General features: G+C 45.3%; 1 long non-coding RNA gene across 1 annotated transcript in view; it reads right to left on the reverse strand.

The window, feature by feature from the left end:
- LOC143511562 (uncharacterized) overlaps positions 1-12,856 on the reverse strand; it is a 31,030-nt gene that overhangs the window by 16,610 nt on the left and 1,564 nt on the right. Inside the window, exon 2 of the long non-coding RNA XR_013130163.1 lies at positions 5,071-5,128. This is a non-coding gene — a long non-coding RNA (uncharacterized LOC143511562). The remainder of the gene's footprint in view (positions 1-5,070; positions 5,129-12,856) is intronic.

Raw genomic sequence — 12,856 nt, forward strand, 5'->3', positions numbered from 1 at the left:
TATGCTTGTGTTACATTCCATTTAACACACACACACACACACACACACACACGTGCACACACGCAAAGACACACACGCACGGTGTGGGCCTGCCAGCGCTTTTGAACCCACGAGACCTGCCACCCAGATGCCTTGTAACCATGCCAACCATCTGTTTGAGTTAGTTGACAATGAACGTTCTGCAGTTAGCGCAGAGTGTGATCTAGCTAGGGTAATGTGAGAAACCGGGTACGAATAATTACCCATACATCGTTCACAGTGTCATCGGTGCGCCAACATGCTATAATACGCGAAGAGTGTGATTTTAATTCATCATTTAGGTGTGATGTTGGGGAAGCGAGCTGTCCCGTCTCCGGCAGGTACACACCTTTGGTGACCCATCGCTCCGGCTGCTCTGGTATTGACTACCCGGAATTCCTTCACATTTTTAGCATGTTTCGAATCCCGTACTAGCCCAAATACAAATACTTCCAGCTCGCCGCAATGATGACGGGCAATTAGCCTGTATGTCTACGTGAAAGGCTGTAATCCCCCTGTGGTAAATCAGTCAGGTAATGGCCAGAGGCTGATGGCTTCTCTGTCCCCTGTCACATGGGATGGCTGGGCGTTGGGTGGGAGTTGGGTGGTGGGTAGGAAAGAGTGTGAAAGCATTTAATGGAGCCTGCGTGTCTGCTTCTCCACCCCTTGGCTGGCCCTTTAAAAGGTGTCAGATGAAAAGCAGCTCAGATTGCTACTCTCTCTCTTTCTCTCTCTCTCTCTCGCCCCCTCAACACCCACGTCTTTTCTCTCCTCTACTGCTGCCCACGCAGTCCCAGCTCTGGCGCTCTCTCTCTCCGTCGTACATGCACGCACACGTGCCCACGCCCACACACACACACACACACACACATCCTCACATACGCCCACCCCACCCTCCACCTCTCCACCCTGCCACATCTGGACGCCCCCGTGAAATCAGGATGCGGGACCCTCGCCTTTCTCCGGGCTGAACCCGGGCCGCTGTGCTCCCGCTTCCCCCGTACATCCTGTGAAGGGGGCTGTCCCCGGCACAGACGCTCATGAGAGCGACCCAGCGCCGAGGGAGGCCGGGCTGCACCGCCCTGCCGCACCACCCTGCCCCCACCGGCGGTGCAGCGAGAGGGGGGGGGGGGGGGGGCGGTTGAGCGGCAGACGCCCTCATCCTGGAAGTTGCAAGCGTGCTCTTTAGAAACATTCCATTCTCCACCGGCACGCCAAGCAGTGTTTCCTGCTCTCACGCCCCCCCAGCCCCCACCTGGACCCAGAACCCAACCCTCCGTACCCTGCCGGCTCTGGCCCAGACAAGGAGACTCTTTCAGTGGCTTCCTGAAGTACCACCTTCAATTATCTTAGCAGTTTGGCCGAGGAAGAATGCGCTGACGTTATATAATGTTGATAAAACTGCCTCCAATTCAGTCGCTATCGAGGACAAATGGCTTAACAGGGGGGGGGGGGGGGGGGGTGGGGGGGGGTGGGGGTCAGAATGGCTTGGGAGGGCAACTGGAATAACAGTGTTTGAACTTGCTAAACAACCACAAGAGTTACAGAGGTTGGAAGACATAGAGTGATAGAGCAAGAGAGAGATAGACAAAAGGGGGTAACAAGGGAAAGGACCGGACGGGCATAACAAGAAAGAAAGGAAGGAGGGGGGGGGGGGTGAGAGTGGAGACACAGTGGGGACACAGTGGGGGGGGTGAGAGAGTGGGGACACAGTGGGGACACAGTGGGGGGGTGAGAGTGGAGACACAGTGGGGACACAGTGGGGGGGTGAGAGAGTGGGGACACAGTGGGGACACAGTGGGGGGGGTGAGAGAGTGGGGACACAGTGGGGACACAGTGGGGGGGGTGAGAGAGTGGAGACACAGTGGGGACACAGTGGGGACACAGTGGGGGGGGTGAGAGAGTGGAGACACAGTGGGGACACAGTGGGGGGGGTGAGAGAGTGGGGACACAGTGGGGACACAGTGGGGGGGTGAGAGAGTGGGGACACAGTGGGGACACAGTGGGGGGGTGAGAGAGTGGGGACACAGTGGAGACACAGTGGGGGGGGTGAGAGAGTGGGGACACAGTGGAGACACAGTGGGGGGGGTGAGAGAGTGGGGACACAGTGGGGACACAGTGGGGGGGTGAGAGAGTGGAGACACAGTGGGGACACAGTGGGGGGGGTGAGAGAGTGGGGACACAGTGGGGACACAGTGGGGGGGTGAGAGAGTGGGGACACAGTGGGGACACAGTGGGGGGGTGAGAGAGTGGGGACACAGTGGAGACACAGTGGGGGGGGGGGGGTGAGAGAGTGAAGACACAGTGGAGACACAGTGGGGTCTCCCTCCCAGCTGCTTACAGCGCTGAAGCTCCCAAGCACGCAGGGCACAGACCACCTGTCCCTCTCTACAGGATACAGACCACCCACCTCTCTACAGGGCACAGACCACCTGTCCCTCTCTACAGGATACAGACCACCCACCTCTCTCTACAGGGTACAGACCACCTGCCCCTCTCTACAGGGTACAGACCACCTGCCTCTCTCTACAGGATACAGACCACCTGCCCCTCTCTACAGGGTACAGACCACCTGCCCCTCTCTACAGGGTACAGACCACCTGCCTCTCTCTACAGGATACAGACCACCTGCCCCTCTCTACAGGGCACAGACCACCTGTCCCTCTCTACAGGGTACAGACCACCTGCCCCTCTCTACAGGGCACAGACCACCTGTCCCTCTCTACAGGGTACAGACCACCTGCCCCTCTCTACAGGATACAGACCACCTGCCTCTCTCTACAGGGTACAGACCACCTGCCCCTCTCTATAGGATACAGACCACCTACCTCTCTCTCAGTTTCAGCACAGGGTACAGACCACCTGCCTCAGTCTCAGCACAGAATACAGACTCAGACTCTGTCAGTCTCAGCACAGGATACAGACCACCTGCCTCTCTCAGTCTCAGCACAGGATATAGACCACCTGCCTCTCTCAGTCTCAGCACAGGATATAGACCACCTGCCTCTCTCAGTCTCAGCACAGGATACAGACCACCTGCCTCTCTCAGTCTCAGCACAGGATACAGACCACCTGCCTCTCTCAGTCTCAGCACAGGATACAGACCACCTGCCTCTCTCAGTCTCAGCACAGGATATAGACTCAGACTCTCTCAGTCTGCATGACTCCTCTCCTTCCCTTCACCGAAAACTCCACCTCCCATAAATCATGGGGATTTTCTTTACTATCACTGAAGAGATGCCAGTGTTCACTATTATAGATGGAAATCCAATTTGTTTCTTTTTTTGAGGGGGGGGGGGGGGGGGGTAATTTCTCTCCAAAAACATGAAAACTCTAAGCCCAAGTGATGAGTAATGCATTATAAAGAAATGACCCAAAACAAAACATAGTCATGGACATGCAGAAGGCAACAGAAAGTCTGTGGAAATGCACATGTGGTGTCAGTACATGAAAAAACAAAAATGAAATGATCTTTAACATCTGACTCAACGCCTTGCTGCTAACACGTAACACAAACAGATACTAGTCACAGGACACACGCAGTGGGCCAGGACACACTCAGTGGGCCAGGACACACTCAGTGGGCCAGGACACAGTTAGTGGGCCAGGACACAGTTAGTGGGCCAGGACTCAGTTAGTGGACAACAACTGTAACTGAATTGATCAGAACTAATCACATGTCATCACTAACAAACATTCATGTATTAATGCAGCAAGACACGACAGTTGAGGTAAACAGGAGAGGAGAAGATACGAGAGGAAGAATGAGGAGAGCACAGAAGAAGAGAGAGAAAAGAAGAAGGGAGGAGTGAAGAGGAGGGAGGAGTGGAGAGGGGAGGAGAGGGGAGAGAAGAGATGAGCATACGGGGAGGAAAGCAGTGAAGGGAAGAATGGAATGGAGCAGAGAGAAGAGAAGATAAGAGAGGAGAAGAGTGGAGAATAGATGAGAGGAGAAAAGAAGATGAGATGAGAGGAGAGGATGGGAGAGGAGAGGAGATGAGATGAGATGAGAGGAGAAGATAGGAGAGGATGGGAGAGGAGGTGAGAGGAGAGGAGAAGAGAGGAGAGGAGAAGATAGGAGAGGAGAGGATGGGAGAAGATAGGAGAGGATAGGAGAAGAGAGGATGAGAGAGGAGGGGAGAGGAGAGGAGAAGAGAGGAGAGGAGGGGAGAGGAGAGGAGAAGAGAGGATGAGAGAGGAGAGGAGAGGATGGGAGAGGAGAAGAGAGGAGAGGAGAGGATGAAGAGAGGAGAGGATGGGAGAGGAGGGGAGAGGAGAGGAGAAGAGAGGAGAGGATGGGAGAGGAGAGGAGAGGATGGGAGAGGAGAGGAGAGGAGAGGAGAGGAGAGGAGTTGCCCCGTGTGGGACTGAAGAGAATGAGTCACAAGTTTTCTGCCCACTCATCCACCCACTCAAGCCCAAGTGTGGGTGTCAAAACGCTGGGCTGAGAGCCTATGGGCCTTATACTTAGGATGCTCTCTCTCTCTCTCTCTCTCTCTCTCTCTCTCTCTCTCTCTCTCTCTCTTCTCTCTCTCTCTCTCTTCCCCACTCCCAGTCCACATACTCTTTCTACCCACAGGCTGAGCCTACACTGAGGGAGTATTTATGATTTTATGATGTCACTGAAAAACAAAAAAAAAACAAGAAAATGGGCACACAGTACAATGTGTGTGTGTGTGTGTGTGTGTGTGTGTGTGTGTGTGTGTGTGTGTGTGGTTTTGATGCTTTGGGGGACAATTTGAAATCATGTTAAATGCCTTGATGTCTCTTAATTTCAGTAGTATTTTGTGACAGAAACACGAACTAATTATCTAATATCTCTCTATCTACATTTACTGGTCAATATCTGCTTTTCTGCATCTACTGGTCAATATCTGTCTCTATGCATGGATGAATTGCTCCTTGGCTACACAATCATATTGTACAAACACCAGACATCACAGCAGAACACAGCAGGACATTCACCACTTAGCTTTAATGCTACTCCATTGCTCCAAACGTTTGTCTCTAAACCTGTAATACAGTCACATATGGCAAAAAAGTCAAACTTACCAGGTTGCCAGGATCCAAGTTCAACACGACCACATCCACTTTCTCAAGCCGACATCACCTAAAACAATAGAGGCACAAAAGGATATCTTGTTAATAACAGTGTAATAAATGCTGTTATAACCATTATGTCTCCATTACGCCACCTTCATCATCAGATTATCCTACTGCAACATTTAAAAAGTAATTAATTACTAACAATTCTGTGAAATAAGTAATTTTCAGAAATCTCAAAAATTACAGTAGAACATTTTAACTCATTGAATTCATGTAGGTGCCTTTACAAGACCTATGATTACAACTGTATTAATATATATCCCAAAACAATTTAACACCGTTTAATCTGAACTCTTAATGCGACATGGCTATGGGGCTTATTTAGTAGAAATGGGCTGGCTTGATGATATTCAAGTGAGACAGATTGCTCATTAAAATATTTCACATTTGTGTGTGTGGGCGATTCTTAACAGCGATTCTTCATGAGCTCACACTGTCTCTGTGGATGAGAGCTCAATCACAAAAACCGGAAAAAAAAACATTATCTCAAATCACGACCATAACTGCATATTCCCTATACCCAGCAGAATTGCAAGAATAGCATAATTATGTATATTATATAAAAAAGTAACACATAGATATATCGCATATAAATCCACAAATTTGGGCACAGAATAAGAAAGTGAAACTTTAAAATACCTTTGTGTTGTCAGTTCAGTCACCTTTCTGAACATAATTCAACATGAAAATGTGGCAATTATGGGGGTTGGTCTATAATGGAGGAGGGTTTTTGGTGAAAGCTGGAGGTACTTAACTGAGCTATTTTATATTATGAATCATTGGTATTCTTATCATTTCATCAACTGAAGCGTGGGATCCATTAACAGCTCTGTTAGAGGAAGGAACCCGGTGACATATCTGACAGCGCTCATACACTCTGTAATTGCAGCCTGATCAGATAGGGTCTAAGTGTTTGCCTCAAATTCAAGTCCCCTGACTGCCACGCAGGGTGCTGGTGTGGGCACACTTGAGCAGATGTAAAAGGGGAAATGTGAGCAGTGTTGTGCAGGCTACAAGAGTATCAGAGGAGGAAGGCACACACACACACACACACACACACACACACACTTCCACACTTTTATTTTTTTCGCATTCGAGATGCAAATGTTTAACACGAGGACTCTGCTCCCTCAAAAATTAACTACTGGCTTTGCATAACTGCAAAGTGCGAGAGAAGACGGAGTTAGCTGCTCTAGTCTGACTGTATAAAATCAAGCTTCAAAAACAAAAGCTCAACAAAAGCTGTTCATAGATTGGTGTCAAATTCATGTCATTCTTTAGACCCGCTGCCTTATGGACGGCATACAGATTGTGTGTTTTGTGTGCCCCCTAATGGAAACTATTTGGATTAAAAATAGTTCAAATTCACATAAAACATAAAACTGCTTCATTTAGTTAAAGATGCATTAAAATGTATTTTAGGCTAAAAAAAATATTATTTAAATGTATTATTTAAAGATCAGAACTTTTCACATTTAAGATTTAATATTTTTATCCTTAATTGTAAGTTTTTTTTTAACCGCAATGATATCGTATATGTATAATGTGAATGCTATCGTTGTAGTAGTTGATGTTGTTAACGTAGACCTTGTCGTCGATGATGCACTAAATATTTAAATCTAACAAAAGTTTTCATTCATTGTTCACGAGGAACTGCAGGATACATTCATTTAATCCAGTACGCGCGTGTGTGTGTGTGCCTGCGTGCGTGCGTGTGTGTGTGTGTGTGTGTGTGTGTGTGTGTGTGTGTGTGTGTGTGTGTGTGTGTGCTTGTCTGTGTGTGTGTGTGTGCGTGCGTGCGTGCGTGCGTGTGTGTGTGTGTGTGTGTGCGTGCGTGCGTGCGTGTGTGTGTGTGCGTGCGTGCGTGCGTGTGTGTGTGTGTGTGTGTGTGTGTGTGTGTGTGTGTGTGTGTGTTTGACATCCTACCACACCACTTCATCTCTACTCCACTTCATCTGTGCAGTGGTTTTTATCGTTGCCATGTGTACCCATGGAAAGAGGAAGGGGGAACGTTCTCCTTTCTTTTAACTCTCTTTAAACTCGTCCCTCTATTTTATACCCCAACTTTCTTTCTCTTTTTTTAAGTCACGAGGTCTCCCTCGGGGCAATCGCATTCCAAAACACACACAAGAATTTCCTTCTCCTCGGTTCACATACCACCCCTCCTCCTGTACTTAAAGGGGAAAGTGGACGCAGTGAGACCCAGACGACACTCACATCCGTCCGTACCGCGTCCGTGAACATGTCCACTGTCTGCTGTGAACACTTACAAGAAGTTTTTGTAACTGCACGTATCCAGATCGCGTCTTTAAATGAATGTACGTTAACGCGCAGGGACCACACACCCCGCTCGCCCTGCGCTATAGCGGTTCTGGTGCCAGCTTTATGGACCGCACCATAAAAACGAACACATCTCACCAGGAGTGGCACAAACGAAGTCGTGTATCATTAATGACCGTAATAAGGGTGTAGAGATCACACAGCACCGACACACCGACACACCGACGCGCAACTACACGCTGACACAATAAACGAGACTAAATGGATCACGGGACATTTGAAGCACCGAGGGAGCAACATATGCCAAATAAAGGTCTTCAGAATAAACTACAGCACCTACCTTTTGTTTCACTGCTCGGTTCTCCCGTTCCGAACCGACATCGGGACGGCAGACGGTCTGTAGTGCGACACGGTCCAGGAAAAAAGATGCAGAAAAAACGGGAGAAAAAAATGTGACACAGACGGAAAAGGAGAGCGTGCAACAAAATAAAAGAGGAGAAAAGAGCAGATACACTCAACACTAATGATCTCATCACTCATCGCTAGTCTGTCATTTCCCTTTCCGTGTTTCGGGCGCCTCGGGGCTTTTCGCGTTGTGCAGCTCGCTAGGAAATGCCCCTGGTTCTGGTTCTGGAGCCCATTCACACGAGAGCTGCACATCACCACCGACTTCACTAGCACCGTGGCCTCATGGCCCCAGAAACCCCCCGAGCCGCCGGGGCCGTCCCTCCTGGGCTCGGGGGGGAGGCACGCAGGCTACAGCAAACGCTTTAGGAAACTCCTGCATGTGAAAAACACTGATGCAAGACAGGCCAAAGTTCTTATATCGCAGGACCCACATCATTTCTAAGAAAGCCTTACTAGTTTGAGTTTACTTGCGTCTTTTAAGTACAGATAAGGATAAACAATTATTAGTTGTTTATAAGATAATTAAATTTGCTGCCATTATTATCTTGGCAGCAAATTTAAGGATTTTTAATAGTTTAAATGTAGTATAATAATAATAATAATAACAATAATATAAACACATATAACACATTAAGATATATACCTATTATATATATGGACGTTATATATATATATATAGGCTATATATATATATATATATATTGAGATTTCCATGATCTCAGTCAGTTCTATTTTCTTAACCTCATTTTCAGATTACACTAAACAATGCTGAAACTATCTGAATGATAACAGAAATCTTTTATGCTTTTATTGGATTGAATACAAATTGCAGGGGTGCCAGTCATATGCCTTTGCATACATCTACAGAGCCGTGCGGCTGTCTGCAGACGTGGTGATGGGAAGCGCTCGAGTTGTGTTTTCAGCATGTCACCCTTCTGCCCCCCCCCCCAACACCCCACAGTTACAGTAGATACCCGGGGTTTCACCAAACTATATGTTGGGCAGGACGTGATTACAGTGGGACTTCACCTTGGTGACCACATGGTTTCCTGGGGTGCAGGGTGTGTTCTGGTGTGTCAGCCATGTCCTGAGTGCAGGTAGGATGCACGGGGAAAACACAAATACTGTGGGAGGTGCCTGACAATGTGTGTCAAATTTCCCAAGTTCCAGAAACACACAGATCTTTCAGTTGCCCCTTTGACTTTTTTTTTTTCGAACAAGCTGTTTTATCAGTGCCGAACAAGTTGGTGATGAAGGAGTTATGTAAACTTGTGCCTTTAGAATCAGGCCTGTTTCGGTCCCTTCTGACATTCAAGTGTAGGGCTGGACTGGGTGTCTTTGGACTGGATTGGGTTTTTTTTGGGCTGTACTGGGTCTTTTAGGGCTGAACTGGGTCTTCTAGCTGGACTGAGTCTGTTAGGGCTGGGTTGGGTCTTTTAGGGCTGGACTGGGTCTTTTGTTTTAGGACTGTGCCTACACTGATTGAGCCTCCTCTGTTTACACAAGCTGACAATTCAGGAACAGTTTATAACAGTTTATTGTGAATTTATTTATATTTTTTAGAGTAATAGCCCACTGTGTGCAACTTGTACTATGTGTAATTTGTTGAATATTTAAAACTAAGTCAGCACCATTTAATGTTTGTTTTAATAAACATGCAGTTAAATTTATTTTCCTTAATCATATAATACTTTGCATTTTCAAGTAGTAAATTGCAGCATGGTATTAGATGCATATAATGATAGTTACAATGTCACATGGACATTTAGTTATTTTTGTTACTTAGATCACTTCAGCAGACCTGCATTTATAGACCTGCTAAACCTGCTAATGGTTTGAACTAACTGTATATGACTTTATCAAAGATTCAAATCATCTGGACACTCCAGATCACATAAATGCCGCTTCGTAATTAGAATTTATGACTCTTTACACAGAAAACAATTATATGAGCTTTACCATTCTAAAGCACCAGTGGTGCAAATTTCTGAATTTCTTTCATCCAAACATTAAAAGCAAAAGAAAAGAACTATAATTAAATAATTATACTAATTATTCTGAATTCTCTTTCTTATGGTGATGGTTTAATCATCAAAAGCTGAAACATACTCTATATAGGTTTAAAAAATGGTAAAAGCATGCCAAATATAACATTTTGAATGAGTATGACATCCACTATCCATTAAAATGGTATTGTTACAACTGAAATGTTGAAAAAACACAACCAAGGATGTACTACCAAGTTTTTATTAACAATGAAACCTTTGGACAATTTAATCGATATTACATATTCTACAGATTAATATGATAAATCTATAGATTAGATTTTATGTAGATTATCTACAGGATATATAATTGATTTTAGGATGTTAGGATGTAAACCCTTAAAAATAAGAGGGGTTATTAAAACAATGATCGTCTACTGCTATATAAGCATAAATATAAATATATAAGCATAGAATCATCTTGGCTCATGCATTTATAAGAAACATTTGAAAATGCAACTGACCTTCATTTTTAAATGGAGATGAAGACTGGTGATGTCATTTTTGTATACCATAGCTTTTTACTGCGATACAAGTAATATCTACAAATTTTAATTGCATTATACCAGTGTAGTGTCAAACTCCTAATTCCATCACTTCAGAAAATACTTAAAGTAGCCGGTCTCAAATGCATTCACTTATCACTTCTAAATAAGCAACAACCTCAAGTTCCTGTTAACGGACTAATGATTACAAAACAGCATCGTTATTTCATCAACTTCATCAAGTTAAACTATCAGAATCCAAGACAGCTTGTAGGGGTGGAAATTCATATCTACTGTTTTTCACGCTAACAACCAAGATGCTTTCTGCAAGCCATGGGTACTGTTGCATTTGCATAAGGGAAAGCACAGGGGCTGAGTGTGGCTGTGTCTCTCTGTGCCTCATCCACCCAGATGCCTGTAAACAAAGTCATCTCTTCAGGCGTGGCAAAGCCCCCAAACACATCACCACATTTCGACTTCAATCAGCGGCGACTTGAGTCGGGGGCTGCTGAAATTTGTTTAACCATAGTCTAAAGGACAAGTTGCATTTGTTTAGTTAAACTGGACAATTTTAATGAATAACTACACTGCACAGAGGGGAGTTTCAGGATTACCCCCTTCTCTTTATCTGCACAGGTTATTTCATGTCAATTGGAGTAGAAACCATTTTACTCATAATGACAACTGAAGCTGTGTTCGATGTTTAATCTCTAGCCCCATAAGCTCCTCCGTTAGAATATGAGTATTGCAAAAAGGAACTGACTTTTATCAGGAGACCTTGAATATAACATCAAAGGTATTGAATGTATGTGAATTTGAAAATCAGTGCATTGGGTAGATTTTCTCCCTTTAAAATCTCTTTAATTAGATAAATGTCATAGAGATTTTGAGAAGTTAATTGCTATAAACTACGTTTATTTTTTGCATTTCTTTGATATCAGCAAACTGAGTGATCCATTCTCTCATCATCACCTGCACGACCTTTGCCCTTAAATACCTAAACATCAAAAGAATAAGTGTCTGAAAGCTTCTGGTGAACTTTCACCTAACAATTCTCCACCCTACATTCACTGTGTGAGCCTCACTATAGAAAAGACAGAACCACTTCAACAAATGGTGGGGAACATCTTTCAGATTAACGCCCAAACCATCAAATATCTTTACAGAGAAACCATTAACCAAATCTCAGATATTACATAATGTGTGATATTTAATTCCTTCCCCACCATGGCAGTGATGTTAGGTAACCATTATATCCTTAGATATAGCCTTAGATCATTTTCATCAATACTGGCTATCAGCATATATGGCTTGACTGAATCTAATTCGTTTGTCATAGTAGTGCCGGTACACAGAGCTTGTTCACCTTTTTTATAAGCCGCTATTGCACGACAGGTGAATTTCTACCACGCATCCCTCACACCTGTACAGACACTTCCAGTGAAAGCAACAGAGACCATACCAGTGTACCAGTCTAGAGCCAGGAGACGGCATGTGTCACACCTGTGACTCAAACACCAAGGTTTACATCTACACGCCAACACCTCCCATGAGCTAATTAGGGTCTTGGTTTATGAAGGCTGAGTTACTTCAGCCATGCAGTAAATGTAATATGGAGGTTTGTTCGCCTCACACCTGATGCACATAATTATAGTGCATTCTGGATGTTCCTGGATGTCAGACATGAAGGATGTCTGCTATAGCTTAGATGCAGATGCATAAAGAATACTTAAATGGTAGATTCATTATTTTGCAGCATTGCGTTGAAAACACAAAAATTATATATGTATATTTCATATATATTATATATAAATATTATATATATTTCAGGTGTTTGGGGAAGATAATAAATGTTATGTAATTTCTTATGTAATAATTTCAAGAGCTAATATTTCTAAATATTTATATCCGAGAATATAAAAAGCCCAGTTGGCTGCATGTTATATATTTGGTATTAAATATCACTGGCTGCTGGGCCTGTAATTCAGCGATGTAACTAGCGAGCAGGACACAGCCCCTCCATCATTACACCATCACCATTGTGGTGTTGCAATGTTGAATTAGATATTTTAAAAATCAGTGACATGGGTTGGCAATAATAAATCAAATAGATCAAAGCCACCGTAAGGTACCTGACTGCAGAAATAACCTGCGTATGTGTCATTCATCCATGCAGGAGAAGCCAACACAACGCACATGACGAGTTGTCTGCGTCCTTCACGTTCACGTGTGTGCAACAAGAGTCTACATACCCCCCCACCCCACCCCCACCTCGCCCCAATACAAATACATTGCAGCTTAAATAATCACCGAACTGCACATGAGAACTGCTGGCAGGTCTTGGGGGCTGGCGTGGTGAGGCGTTGCCCACTGCGGGCGGGGTGAGGGGGTCGGCCTCTTTGTGCACCCTTGCGATTGTGCCCCACTTTGGGAAAACCCCTCCATGGCAGGCGTCTGCCGTCTGTAGCCCAACCTGAAATACAGGCCTGGGCGCTGGGTTTTCCCGTGGCTGCT

Source organism: Brachyhypopomus gauderio, chromosome 4, assembly GCF_052324685.1.
Source record: "Brachyhypopomus gauderio isolate BG-103 chromosome 4, BGAUD_0.2, whole genome shotgun sequence".
Classification (NCBI taxonomy): Eukaryota; Metazoa; Chordata; class Actinopteri; order Gymnotiformes; family Hypopomidae; genus Brachyhypopomus; species Brachyhypopomus gauderio.